The sequence below is a fragment of the Coregonus clupeaformis genome, chromosome 10 (assembly GCF_020615455.1).
Source record: "Coregonus clupeaformis isolate EN_2021a chromosome 10, ASM2061545v1, whole genome shotgun sequence".
Classification (NCBI taxonomy): Eukaryota; Metazoa; Chordata; class Actinopteri; order Salmoniformes; family Salmonidae; genus Coregonus; species Coregonus clupeaformis.
This window is the reverse complement of record NC_059201.1, coordinates 20288581-20304151: the sequence shown is the minus strand read 5'-3', so window position 1 is coordinate 20304151 and position 15571 is coordinate 20288581.

Genomic DNA, 15571 nt, shown 5'->3' with positions numbered 1-15571 from the left:
TTCAGCAGTTTCTCCTCACCAACTGCAACTTGAAGTCGGAACCAAAGCATTGTGGGAGACAACCTTCTGTTTTCTTGGCAGCAAAAGGCCCTACATGCTCATAAATGGTTGATGTCGCCACCTATCATTGGTTATTAACAATGCATGTTTACTGTTTTGGGTGGATGACTATTTAGAGCTTAATACATATTTATCCTTACATCCTTACAATCTATGTACATAGGCCTGCCTACATGTGATCCAAATTTCTAACATAAATAAATAAAATATCCTACTTGTGAAAATATAGATAATGTATTTATCTAGATGTTAATGTAATGTTGTGTCCCATGTTATAGCCTACAATGTCTTGTCTGTAATATTGTTGTCACCAAACAAATTCAAATGTGTTGATTGTCTATTAACTGTGAATACAATGTAATACATAGTAATAGGCTACACATGGGTTATTGTAGGGGATTTCTACACTGGCAATTTTAGAGGCTTAATCTGTGTCTGGGAAACTGGCCCTTAAAGAGCAAGTACCCCAGACACCAGTCATGGGGTCAATACCAAGTGCATTTGACTGCTTGGCATTTTGCTTGTCATACTGTTTATGCAGTAACTGATGTGAACTGTTGTACATATATAGTCTAATCCTTTTCTGTACAGTGAGTGTTTTGTCCTTCATGTGATTGAAACAAATTCTGTTCTTTACATGCTTACTGACAAAAGCAACATAAAGGTTGAGAATTTAAGGGCATGAAGTAATGGCAAACAACAAAGCATATCTCATATGCTGCAAAAAAACAGCTATATGTTCTCATTCTAGTACCCTATGCATTCACTACCTGGTTATATTTTGAGAAAAACATCACAAAAATGCTAAATAAATATTTTGAATGTAAGGAAGAGCTTGGGCTGGTATCTAATTTCCTTATCATCAGGATATCCATTCCTTGGACCATGTTGATTATGTTCAATTTCGTGTAGGAGAAGAAGAATTTCGATAGCATCCACTTCATCGGCAATAACAAAGGCGAATGCCATGTCTGCTAGGTTTCCATACAATTGACGACAGATTTTGATGCAAATATTCTAAAATCCGCATAAAAACAATATGTGCATTTTCCCACCAGAGATGTGTTTCCATCAAATAAACGTGTTGATAAAAGGCTGTGGGAAAAGACGTAGTGCACAAAAAAATACAATGTAAATGGGTTTCCATTGCATTTTAAACTCTACTGATGGTTTTGACACACAAAAAAAAATGTATTATATAGCGAATGTGCCCACTCTGGTCTTGGCACGTGCGCTCTAGCCAACAGCTCACAGATACAATATGGGTATAGCCTACTACATGATGAGATTATTATGGACAAAAGAGCGAGATTATTTGTATTTGTCAAACGGCAGCCACACATCGATCATCATGTCACCAGAATAAGACCCTCGATATTTATTGGAAAGGAGCATAAACTCATCACTGTGCACTTTCACCACCCTGTGAAGTTCATCATAATGTAATGACCTGACTAGATCATAAAAGAACAACTGTCCAGACAGAGGATTGAGTTTACGAATGGACGGTTTATTAAACCAACTTTACACAGGCTACTGTTTAGCCGTAGCCCACGCCAAATAAATGAAAGATAACCCACAAGCCAATCGCGACCTTCTCTTGTGAAGCCCAGACGTAAAAAAGAGAGAGAACAAAGGCTAAACCTGGTCTTAACTTCCAATGCTCCATCCCCCTGCCCAACCCCCCTCCACGCCACTCCGCCAACCGCCAGGATGCCCGGCATCAGAACATTCCAGGCATTCCCGTGATTGGCAGATAGCAGGTTGATTGACATGTCGGACCCCGCGAACACTGGGTACTGGTAGGTACAACACAACCATCTACTAGCCTAACACATAACACACAGCTGTCTGTGCGGGTCGCTACACAGCCCCCCACCACAAAGTCCCTCGTCCCCGAGGGAACAAACAAAGTCTCTGAAGCGACCCGGAGGTCTCCTTTGCCTGCGTGGCTGTGATGGCCGCAGAGTGCCCCTCTGGGAACCAGGGGATGAAGGCAAGGACATGGGGGACAAGGAAGCGGGAACGGGTAATACAGTCCGTGGCTCTGGGGAACCACGCGGTGACACAGGGGGAGTGGGCTGTCTGGAGCCTTGTCTGCGGCACCTGGGGGTGGGTGCCTGGAGAATGTCATTGCCAGAGAGGGGAATTGTGGGGGTTCCTGGGGTTTGGGGAGAAGAGGCCCCTCTATATGGGGCTAACCTGTCCCGGTGCAGTGTCACCTTTCTCCCCCTGGGAGGAAGCTGCACCCGGTAAACAACCTCCCCTACCCTCTCCAGGACACTGCAGGGTCCCACCCAGTGACTGTCCAACTCGGGGCATCTGCCTTTTTTCCTTAGCGGGCTGTAGACCCAGACCAGCTCCCCAGCCACAAAGTGCCTTCCCCGGGTGTGCACGTCATAGTTCCTCTTCTGCCTCACACCTGCATTCAGCAGCTGCTCTCTGGCGAAGGTGTGGGCTGTCTCCAGGCGGTCCTGGAGTCTCCCGGGCATACTCCGGCCCCGGGGAAACATGAGGGCTATCCAGGGGCCGACCAAACGCCATCTCCGCAGGGGTACGGATCTCTCTCCCCAGCATGAGGAGGGCAGGCGTGCAGGAGGTGGAGTCTTGGACAGCGGAGCGGCATGCCATGAGGACCATAGGCAGGTGCTTGTCCCAGTCACGCTGGTGTTTGGAAGAGACGATGGCCAGCTGCTGTCCAAGCGTTTTGTTGAAGCACTCCACAAGGCCATCACTTTGAGGATGGAGAGGAGTAGTGCGGGTCTTGTGCATACCCAGCCTCTCACACATGGTGGCGAACACACGGGACTCAAAGTTTCTGCCTTGGTCGCTGTGGATGGACTCTGCAGCTCCAAACCTGCTGAACATCCCCGCTGTCAGGGCGTCGACGATGGTCTCTGCCTCCTGGTCAGGCAGAGCATAGGCCTCGGGCCATTTTGTGAAATAGTCCATGGCCGTGAGCACCCAGCGGTTTCCACTGTCTGTAGTGGGGAACGGCCCAACTACATCCACTCCCACCCTCTCCATGGGAGCCCCCACTGGGAACTAAAAAGAGTTGGAGCTGAGCATGGGAGCGGCCTGGGGGGCCCTTTCTCGCTGTGCAGTTGTCACAGCGGCGGCAAAAGTCTTCCACATCCCTCTTGTGCTGCCCCCAGTAAAAGCCCTGACGGAGGCGGCGCAGTGTTTTTGTGACCCCAAAGTGTCCAGTCCCCACCCCCCCATGAGTACTCTGGAGCACAGCCTCCCGCAATGCTTTTGGGACCACCACCTGCCACCTCTCCTCCCCCGTAGCTGACTCCTTCCATGCCCGCTGTAACACGCCATCAGCCAGCCGCAGTCGCTCAAACTTTGACCACAACCCTTTGGTCGCGAGTGAGAGCGCTGTCACCTCTTCCCATGGTGGCCTCACCTGCGCCTCTACCCACTGTAGCACTGGCTGTAGGTCTGTGTCCCGTCCCTGCTGCTGCCCCCCATTCAGCCACGTCGACAGTCTGCAGCTCACAGCAGACAGGCCCGCTCGCCCGACACACTGTGGCACAGACCCCCTCCTCTGCACACAGCTCTCTCTCCCGTCCCTCTCTCCGTTCACAGTGGCGGCAGCCGTCTGCAGTACAGGGCCGACGGGACATGGCGTCGGCGTTGGAGTGGCGTGCCCCTGCCCTGTGCACCACTGTGAAGTCATACGGCTGAAGCTCCTCCAACCAGCGTGCCACCTGCCCCTCTGGCTCTCTGAAAGACATGAGCCACTGGAGAGCAGAGTGGTCAGTCCTTACAGTAAAGGGCAGACCACCCAGGTAGTACTTGAAGTGTTTGACGGAAGCCACAACAGCCAAGAGCTCCCGCCGGGTGACACAGTAGCGGCGCTCATGTTTGTCAAATGTTTTGCTGAAGTACGCCACCGCTCTCTCCCCCTCTGGACCCACCTGGGCCAGCACCCCACCCATGCCCACATTGCTCGCGTCTGTGTCCAGGATAAAGGGCAATGTGAGGTCAGGGGGGGCGAGCACGGGGGCCTCGATCAGTGCACGTTTGAGGGTGTTGAACGCCTCCTCACACTCCACTGTCCAAGTGAAAGCCTTGTCCTTCGGCAGCAGGCGGTTCAGTGGAGCAGCAACGCTTGAGAAGCCCCGTACAAACATCCTGTAGTACGAGGCCAGGCCCAGGAAGCTCTTCAGCTGACGCTGGTCGGTGGGGGTGGGCCAGTCTCTGACAGCCGCTACCTTGTCCTCCATGGTGCTGATCCCCTCCTTCCCCACTCGGTGGCCCAAGAAGGACACCTCTCTCCTCATGAAGTGGCACTTCTCGGGGTGGAGCTTCAGACCTGCGGCAGCCACCCTCTCCAGCACACACCGTAGCGCCCCCAGGGCTGACTGGAAGGAGCTGCCATGGGCCAGGATGTCATTGAGGTATACCAGACACTGCTGTCGGGGGATGCCATCCAGCACCCTGTCCATCAAACGCTCAAAAGTAGCTGGAGCGTTGCACAGGCCAAAGCACAGGACCTTGAACTGCCAGTGTCCTCTGTTAGTGGAGAACGCAGTTTTGGCTCTGGCCTCTGGGGAGAGGGGCACCTGCCAGTAGCCACTGCGGAGGTCTAGTGAGGAGAACCAGGAGGACCCCCTAACCAGGTCCAGCGACTCATCGATACGTGGTATGGGGTATGAGTCCTTCCTGGTTACCTCATTCAGCCGCCTGTAGTCCGCACAGAACCTCAGCTTGCCCCCCTTCTTCGGAACCATGACGACTGGCGCCGCCCAGGGGCTGTCTGAGGGCTCAATGAAGTCTGCCCGCTGCATCTCCAACACAGCCTTGTCTGCCGCCTCCTGGCGTGCCAGCGGGATACGGCGGGGACGCATCTTGATAGGTCGAGCATCACCTGTGTCGATCTCATGCTGCACCAGATGAGTCTGACCCACCTCTTCCTCACTCAGCGCAAAGCTGTCTCTGAATTCAAACAGTAACTGCCTCAACCGTTCCTGCTGCTCGGGGTCAAGACCAACACAGTTCCTCCCCCATATCTCCCTCACTGCAGACAGTGTCCTCTCCCCTCCCATCTGGGGTAGCTGGGCTGGGGGGGCGCGGCCCGGGCTCACAGAGGACTGTGTCGTGGAGGTAGCTGGGGGAATGTAACGCAACGCCGTAGGTGACAGGGGGGCTGGGGAAAAGTCACACCCAGATGTGGGGGAGGGGGGGCAGCCATGAGTCTCTGCTGCTTTAACTGTTGGAGTAAAGGGTTTGTTGGGTTGAGTGAATGTGACATTAGGGGCCATGGTGACCTCCGGCCCTCCCTGGAAGCTCAGTGTGCCCCTATTTAGGTCTAACTGGCTGCCTGAGCTCCTAAGAAAGTCCAACCCCAGGATACAAGGGTCCTGCACAGCCGCCACCCACACAGGATGACGCACAGTCCTGCCCCCTACTGTCAGAGTCATTATTCCCTTCCCTTTCATGGGTGCCAGCTCACCTGTGACTGTGCGGAGCTGCACAGTTGTAGGCTCACACTGAGTCCAACCTGGCACAATATCTGGCCTCACCAGGGTTACTGTGGACCCAGTGTCCACCAGGGTGGAGCAGGGCACCCCCTCCACAGTGACAGGGACATGACAAAAGTCCCCAACACAGGTCCGGCCCACCACAACAACAGGCTCCATCCGCTTGCCCTCGTCTGCTTCTGGGGGAAGTGGAGCCTTGCTTCCCCGTCTGTGCCGGTGGGCTCCTCCTGAAGAAGATGGTGGTTGGGATAGAAAGCCAGGGGTCCGCACTACCCGGTCTATGCGGAGCCCGAGCCGTTTCCCTGAGCTCTGGGGGACATGGGGCAATCTCGGCGCAGATGGCCTGGCTGGCCACAACCCCAGCAGACCCTGGGACCAGGGCGTGTGTTTCGTGCCGCCTGTAGCGACACAGCACGAATGAGTTCTGTCATTTCAGCCACCCATGCAGGCTTTTCCGGCTCCGGGCTGCTCTGCCCCCCAGCTCGCACAGAGGGTCTGTCTCCCTGCACCCCCCACCAAAGCCCCAGCTGAAGCCCCAGCCCACACCAGCTCCCTCTCCAAAGCCATCTCCAAGGCTACCTGCAATGACTCAGGATGAGCCAGCTGGGTCTGTATGCGCAGCTCCGTAGGGAGAGCGCCTGTATGAACTGGTCCCGTGCTAGCTCGCTCTGCACGGAGGGGGGCATGTGAGCATATGCCCGCCGAGAGAGGCTCTCAATGTCATTAGCTAGCACCCGTAGAGGCTCTCCAGGCTGCCTGCGTCTATTACTCAGTTCGGAGCGCAGTAGCCCGGGCTGTACACACTGTCCATAGCGCCTCCTCAGTGCTCCCACTAAAGCACCATAATCACGTCTGTCCTCGGGGCTAATCAATATCAAACAGGCCAGAGCTTCATCCGTGAGGCATAAAGCCAACTGCAGTGCCCTATCTTCATCCGACCACCCCCTAAAAGGAGCTAACAGTTCAAACTGAGCATGAAAAGCTTCCCAATCCGCCTTACCGGAATACTTCGGAGTCTTAACGGATACGGACGCAGCCGGGAACTGGGCGCCGCCATGTTTGTTTACATCCTGAGCCCCAGATTCCTCGTCCCGCCGCGTCGACGTCACCCCTTCGGTCCGCCCACCAGAATCCGCGCGAAACACAGTCGACGAAGCACTCATGCCCGCTTCAGCCGCCATCACTCTAACGTCCTCCCTCAAGCGGCCTCTGGGCTCCGATGCCCTGGCGATCTCCTCAGCCAGAACCCCCAACGTCCATGCACATGCACCTCCTTGGCCATAATCGTCCCCTACCTCCACCTTCACTTTCGGCTTCCCTCGAAGCATCTTCAACCCCCGTTCTCACCTACGGTAGCTAGCCACAGAAGTCAGCTAGCTAGCTGGCTAACTTTTATCAACGTTTTTACTTCTGACACCAATGTAATGACCTGACTAGATCATAAAAGAACAACTGTCCAGACAGAGGATTGAGTTTACGAATGGACGGTTTATTAAACCAACTTTACACAGGCTACTGTTTGGCCGTAGCCCACGCCAAATAAATGAAAGATAACCCACAAGCCAATCGCGACCTTCTCTTGTGAAGCCCAGACGTAAAAAAGAGAGAACAAAGGCTAAACCTGGTCTTAACTTCCAATGCTCCATCCCCCTGCCCAACCCCCCTCCACGCCACTCCGCCAACCGCCAGGATGCCCGGCATCAGAACATTCCAGGCATTCCCGTGATTGGCAGATAGCAGGTTGATTAACATGTCGGACCCCGCGAACACTGGGTACTGGTAGGTACAACACAACCATCTACTAGCCTAACACATAACACACAGCTGTCTGTGCGGGTCGCTACAATAATTTATTTCATCTGTAGTCTAATAAACTGCATGCTTTCCCGAGTCGTAGTGGGAGGACCACACACCATATCATCGTCTGATTTCAAGTTTACTTTGATATGATGGTTATTATATCAATATTTTTTGCATAAAGGCGTTTCCACTGCCATTTCTCACATAATAAATTTTACCAACACAAAAAGATCCCACCTTGTCTAGCATATTTTGTTTTGTTGACCTACTAATTTGCTGTTACCATTTTTTATCCGACATGTAATCTACTTTACTCGCATAAAGAGGTTGGATGGAAACCTGGTTATTAGCTAGGTCTCTATCCAATTGGCAACAGATTTTCATGCGATTATTCTAAAATCCGCATAAAAACTGTGAATTTTCCCGCCAGAGATGTGTTTCCATCAAATTGACTTGTTGCAGCTAAAAGGCTGTGCGTGATGATGTAGTGCACATAAAAATACATTTTTACGGTTAAATTCCCATGTACCGAATAAAAAATACAAGTTAAACAGGTTTACATCGCATTTTCAACTCTACTGATGTTTTTATCACACATTTATTTTGCATTATATAGCGAGTGTGCCCTCTGGTATTGGCAAGTGCACGCTAGCCCAGGATTTCCCAAACTCTGTCCTGGGGCCCACCTGGGTGCACATTTTGTTTTTTACCGTAGCACTACACAGCTGATTCAAATAATCATACCTTGATGATGAGTTGGTTATTTGAATCAGTTGTGTAGTGCTAGGGCAAAAACCAAACCGAGTTTGGGAAACTCGGTTCTAGCCAACAGCACCAGTTATGTAGCCTATCTGTCACGGTTTCGGCCGAGGCTGCTCCTCCTCCTGGTTCGGGCAGGCTTCGGCGGTCGTCGTCCCCGGAGTACTAGCTGCCACCGATCTATGTTTCATGTTCGTTTGGTTTTGTGTTGATGTTGTACACCTGTGTCTTGTTAGTCCTCGTTAGTGTCCTATTTAGTTCTCGTTGTGTGTGTTTGTCTTTGTGTGTGATTGCTCTTCTGTTTTGTGTTGGAGCTACGTACTTCCCTCCAGTGTTTTGGAGAGGTTTTTCGCACATGTTAGTGCGCCGTTTGTTTGACGCCTGTGTGCGCCGTTATTTCGCCTTCGGCTTATTGTGCTTATTTTCTACGTGAATATTGCACTAAAGTCTTTTGGACTGAGCTTCTGCGTCCTGCGCTTGATTCATGCACCACACCCACCTTCAGCACCCCTTGACACTATCTGCGCTCTAGCTGTTGGATAGAGCGCATTTATAGCCTACATGATGAGATTATTATGGACAAGATTATTTTTTATTTGTCAAACGGCAGCCAAGCACCGATGATCATGTCAACAGAATAAGACCCTCAATATTTTTTGGAAAGCAGCATCAAGCTCATCACCTTGCACTTTCACCACCCTGTGAAGTTCATCATAATTTATTTCATCTGTAGTCTAATAAACTGCATGGTTTCCCCAAGTCATAGTGGGAGGACCATACAACATGTCATCACGTGACTCCAAGTTTACTTCAATATAATGGTTATTATATCAATATTTGCGCATAAAAGCGTTTACACCAACATTTCTAGCATCATTTGACACAAAAAGATCCCACCTTGTCTAGCATATTTAGTTTTGTTGACATTTGGTAAGTTTACAGAAAAATGTTCTGTTTCCATCAGGCCTGTCATGACATTTTTTTTATCCAAAATGTACTTTACTTGCATAAAAAGGTTGGATGGAAACCTGGTTCGAGTTGCGTTTCCTAGAAACGGCAGAAGTTGTCCGATTTGCTGTTGGTGCATGTACTTCCCCAGACTTTACTTGTCCACTTCTGTCTACAGTCGGATTACCACTCAAACACGCCCAATGAGAGAAGTGAAATATTCTTCCGAAATCTAGGCACAACCTAGATTCGAACCAATGTCTTAAGTATTGTTATTACTGCAACCTTGTTTAAGTGACAAACTGACACGTTTTCATTTTCGTCAAAAACAAATGTATATGGAAGGAGTGCCTTTTGATTTGAAGGCCAGTGGTGTAATGTACTTAAGTAAAAGTACTTTGCAGTACTACTTAAGTAGTTTTTTGGGGTATCTGTACTTTACTATTTATATGTTTGACTACTTTTAATTTTACTTCACTACATTCCTAAAGAAAATAATGTACTTTTTACTCCATACATTTTCCCTGACACATTTTGAATGCTTAACAGGACAGGAAAATTGTCAAATTCATGCACATATCAAGAGAACATCCCTGCACATCCCTACTGCCTCTGATTTGGCGGACTCACTAAACACAAATGCTTCATTTGTAAATTATGTCTGAGTGTTGGAGTGTGCCCCTGACTATCAGTAAATTTTAAAAAATCAAGAAAATTGTGCCTTCTAGTTTCCCTAATATAAGGAATTTGAAATGATTTATACTTTTACTTTTGATACTTTAGTACATTTAAAATCAAATACTTTTACTCAAGTTGTATTTTACTGGGTGACTTTCACTTTTACTTGAGTCATTTTCTGTTAAGGTCTCTTTACTTTTACTCAAGTATGACAATTGGATACTGTTCCCACCACTGTTGAAGGCATGCACACGCGCAGCGAGACGACCGAAAGGCACTGCATGGTCAATCTTTATTCTGCATTGGCCTTGCAGCATTTATGGTGATATGGCCTCTGCAGAAGTCAGGGCATTAATACTTATTGCGCTTGGCGCAGAGCTGTTGTGAAGGAAGTTGTCAAGGAAGTGAGTTTGTGTTTATAAAGGACTTCCCGCCCCCACCTACCGTCAACTAATCATGTCAATGCGGAGCTATATGGAGCCCTCCGCATTGTTACAACATTTGGGAGACGCACAGCGATGCGGTTCCAAGTTCAATGAGGCCTCTGCATGCCTTCGGAGGCTCCGCAATTGCGTCACACCCTCCATATGGAGCCTCCGACCACATTTTAGGATCAAGCATAAATTGGCTTTTAGACCGATTAAGTGTTTCTACGCATGAGTTTAGCTACTAAAACACGTGTTTTAAAACAACTTCGTAAGCACTAAAAGTAGGCTACTTTTCCAAATCTATGTGAGAATTGTGCTCATTTTACATGTAAGCATCAGTTGTCAGAGCACCTTACCGATCACTGCACCTGTACACAGCCCATCTGAAATTAGCCCACCCAACTACCTCATCCCTATATTGTTATTTATTTTGCTCTTTTGCACCCCAGTATCTCTATTTGCACATAATCTCTTGCACATCTAGCATTCCAGTATTAATACTAATTGTAATTATTTTGCACTATAGCCTATTTATTGCCTTACCTCCATAACTTGCTACATTTGCACACACTGTATATATATTTTCTGTTGTATTTTTTTACTTTGTTTTTTTTACCCCATATGTAACTCTGTGTTGTTGTTTTTATCGCACTGCTTTGCTTTATCTTGGCCAGGTCGCAGTTGTAAATGAGAACTTGTTCTCAACTGGCTTACCTGGTTAAATAAAGGTGAAATAAATAAAATAAAAAGCTACAGAAAGTAGGCTTTGACTACATTAATATCAAAGATAGTACAGTAAAAAGATAGGCTAAAACTGCTTCTCCAATAGAAATACCAGATCACACTTGTAGGCGATGTTATGGCGACGTTGGCTAGCTCATTCACACTGACAAGTTAAGAGCTCATTCCGGAAATGGTAGGCCAAATCGTGATGTCAGGACATTAAAAAAGGCTAATGCATTAAACGCACATAGCCTAATTAAACCAAGCTCCCAAACAATACATCAAAAGTAATTAAAGAACCAAACTACCTGCAAGTAAACTGGCAATATACTGTTCTAGGCTAACTGACTAAAGATCACTTTTGTACAAAATGAGAGGTGCGTTTAAAGTTACTGTACCTGTTGAACCCCAGTGGTGGAACCAGCGGCTTCATTCTGCGGAGCCTGTGCTCGCGCTTGGGGATGCTTCCCTGTTTAGTAGCGGAGCCAGATTAATATGTAACTGCCTGACTCTCTACTGCAGTGTGATTGGACAAAGCAAATTAGGTAGCTAAAACCCTTTCTATATCGATATGAGGAAAACGTTTGACGTTGATCATAGGCCATGATAGGATAATTATCGCTTATAAAAAGTTTTAAAAAATAAAGGCTTCAACAAAGTGTCCACCTATCTAAACTAGTACACTTCGTTTTGTCAGCAGCCTCACTGCAGAGCTATGGGAACATTATACTAATGTTCTGTAGACCTATAGTGGACTGATTGAGACCTTATCCCTTTTTATGACCAGGCTACTGATGATCAGATGTTAATGTGTTTATGATTATGTGTAATGATTAAGATCATGTTTTATCATGTGCAAGTTCCTTGGTGAGCTTCAAGTTCCTTGGTGTCCACATCACCAACAAACTATCATGGTCCAAACACACCAAGACAGTTGTGAAGAGGGCACGACAATGCCTATTCCCTCTCAGGAGACTGAAAAGATTTGGCATGGGTCCTCAGATCCTCAAAAAGTTATACAGCTGCACTATCGAGAGCATCCTGACTGGTTGCATCACACCCTGGTATGGCAACTGCTCGGCCTCCGACCGTAAGGCACTACAGAGGGTAGTGCGTACGGCCCAGTACATCACTGGGGCCAAGCTTCCTGCCATCCAGGACCTCTATACAGGCGGTGTCAGAGGAAGGCCCTAAAAATGGTCAAAGACTCCAGCCACCTTAGTCATAGACTGTTCTTTCTGCTACCGCACGGCAAGCGGTACCGGAGCGCCAAGTCTAGGTCCAAAAGGCTTCTCAACAGCTTCTACCCCCAAGCCATAAGACTCCTGAACAGCTAATCATGGCTACCCAGACTATTTGCACTGCCCCCCCACTCTTCCCCATCCCCCTCTTTTACGCTGCTGCTACATATAGCTGTTTATTATTTATGCATAGTCACTTTAACTCTACCCACATGTACATATTACCTCAACTACCTCGACTAGCCGGTGCCCCCGCACATTGACTCTGTACCGGTACCCCCCTGTATATAGCCTCCCTACCGTTATTTTGTTTTACTGCTGCTCTTTAGTTATTTGCTTTTATTTATTTTACTTAACACTTTTTTCTTGTAAGTAAGCATTTCACTGTAATGTCTACACTTGTTGTATTCGGCGCATGTGGCAAATACATTTTGATTTGATAAGGTCATGTCAGAGGCATGTACACAGAATTGGCAGGGCATAGAGGATTCTAATGTCTATTGACAGGGTGCATTTTAACGGAGGTTTACTCTTCTTTTCTCCTTTCCTTTATCTGCACTGATGTGTAAGGACTGGACAGGTGACATTTCCAGTGGGAATCCACCATATTGTTTTCACCTATTCTTTCCTGTGACTAAGGTAAATGAAGGAGATGAGGCCACTAGACCAGACTATTGTGATGCACCCCTGGACTGCATGGAAACAGTGCCACTGTGTGGCTAACAGTGAATAGTGCACAGGTTGGGCCCCTGGAATGAGCCCCACATCACTCACATAGGAGGGAGGGTATATTACTGGTCACTTTCAAAGTTTACCAGTAAACTACCAGAATTTTGGTAATTTTCATGGATTTTATGTAATTTATCACAAGTGGCCCTTTTGGGTACTTCAGATTATCTCAGTTGTCTGTAATTATCTCTGGCCTTCTTACATGTAAAATATATCAAATAAGATGACTTTTTTTTTTCTTCACACTTTTATTTATTTTACTATGTCAATATGTCTTTAATGTTTTGGCGCCAAAACAGAGTTAATTGAAAATAATGGCATTGTTGATTAATGCTTTTTTCATTAATTAGGCTATTTTCTCTTTAATCATATGGTCTATCCACTAGCCCTCAAGGACAATATGGACAGATAAAACATTTATACTATATATGAATACATTTAAAAGTTATTCAAGTATAAATGACCAAAGTTACCATAGATTGCCATAGATGTCATGGTAATTACCAAAATTATAGAATTTTCCGGTAACTTTGTTAAAATACCGGTAGCTGTGCAACCCTACTCACAGATGAAACACAGAGCTTGACATCAGAAAACAACTAATTAAATCCGTATAAAAAGTAGGTTGCCTTTATTAGAAGCTGGGAAACCAAAATGTCATCAACATCATTGTTGTCGTTAATACTTTTTAAGACCACAATATTGCCCTCATCATCATTACCTTCATCGTCGCTACTCACTTTTCCACAACATGCAAAATATTCAACAGTTCAGCGTTCCCATTCCACAACACTGACAAAAGCTTCTCGGCGCAATCACCTGTAAGAATCACAATTTTGCTTACATTTACATTGCCAGTACAATTTAAGATACATAGAAAAAACAAATGAAAAGCAATATAAACGCAGGGATACTGAAGAAATGATGGAAATAAATAGTTAATCCATTGTTTATCATGGTCATGTGTTCATGTTAAACAGGGCCTGGAGGTACACAGCACTACTGGTTTCAATCCTCCCCCTCCAATAAGGGACTGATTCAGACCTGGGACACCAGTGACATGAATCATTCAGTTAACTATCAGAAAAGAAGCCTAGCAGTACGGACCTCATATCCCTGTTGGGGAGCTCTCTGTGGGAGCCCCTACTGCCTGGACACAGAAACCCCATACAGTACAAGCTTTCAGTGACATTCAGGAACATGATACAAGCCCTATACGAAGATGACCAATCCAAATTAACTGCTAACCCTAACACTAAGGCCCATGTGTAGCCAAGGCTTGAATAGGTATAAGCAATTTACTTTTGTCATTAAAATTTGCTAATACCTATCTAAGATCTACAGAAGTGTTTGGAATATAGGGGCCAGTTTGGAATTAGGCATATAAACACTTGTCCACTGCCATCAGGAGGGTACCAGGGAAAGTGCACCAGAACCAAGGTTCGGTTTGGGTCTGCTGAAACAGCTTCTAGGGCACATATATGCAGTCTTGGGATCTTGAGCGATTTGGTATTGGTCAGAACATCATTGGGTCTGACTGATAGGCCAATATATATATACATACATACAGTGGTCCCTTGGTATAATGACAGCTTTGATCTGTCAGCTAGTCTTCTATTTCATTATTTTCTTTGATGACAGACACCCCCTCCACGTCCTCCTCTTATACTATGTCAGATCTATGGCTTCAGTTGGTCAGCATCCGAGGCAGAGCACTCATTTGCTGAATTCCAAAGCGACCACTAGCCCCAACGCCCTAGGCACTCCTGTAGGCTGAGTGGAATCATTTCTGATCTACAAGTTTAGTATTCACCCTAAAATCCCCTCCAGTCCCCATGTATCACACCATACCAAGTGCTCCTCTAGTTCAGTAGTACCAAGGGAAAATAAGGCAATAAGAAACCGACTCAATCTTTAAGCGCCCAAACTCGTTTGAATAACTAGTAGCTTTAATTCTCAGCGAAAACAATAATGAACCCATATAGACCAAGAATGCATTACGATACCATAGGTTTGGCTCAAAAATGTTTTTCAACCCAGGGAGGAGCAACACCAAAACATTCTCTTGCACTCATTTCATGCCTTCTCTCTCACTTCTGCCCTTGTATTCTCCTATTTGCAGATCTGAAACAACCGGGAAGGCATAAGCAGTGGTTTGACCTAGATTCCTTCATAGAGTACCACAGTATGAGTCATAATACCCATAAAACCTAGCGGTCAAACAAGGAAATGGTTCCAATCGTTTTCCCACCATTCATTTTTCCCATAGGGGATTTTAGAAACACTTAAAATAAGGTCTGTTTCGTGTAGGCTTACCCTGGCGTGACGTTTTGATAGCCGTGTAAATCTCTCTAGGACAAGATAACTTATCACTATATTGGCCTATATTTACCCTCCAAAAATTAAACGCTAATTAGCTGCTAATGTGGCTATCATTAAGAACTACAAATACCATGATGATCTGGATGAGACTGCTGAATCGAGGTAAAGGTAAGAATCTCTGGGTTAACTAATTTTAGCTAAGTTTAGGCATTAATAAATTGGCTACATTTCTTTAAATGGACAATTCTGTGAACTGTCTTGCGCAAGTTTTAAATTGACACAATACCCGTTAGCAAAGATGTCAGCTAGAGATGACATGCAGGAGCTTGCAGGGATTTGTAGTCTTGCATGTCTACTTTGACACTAATTAGCATTTTTCAATCAGTAAATAGAG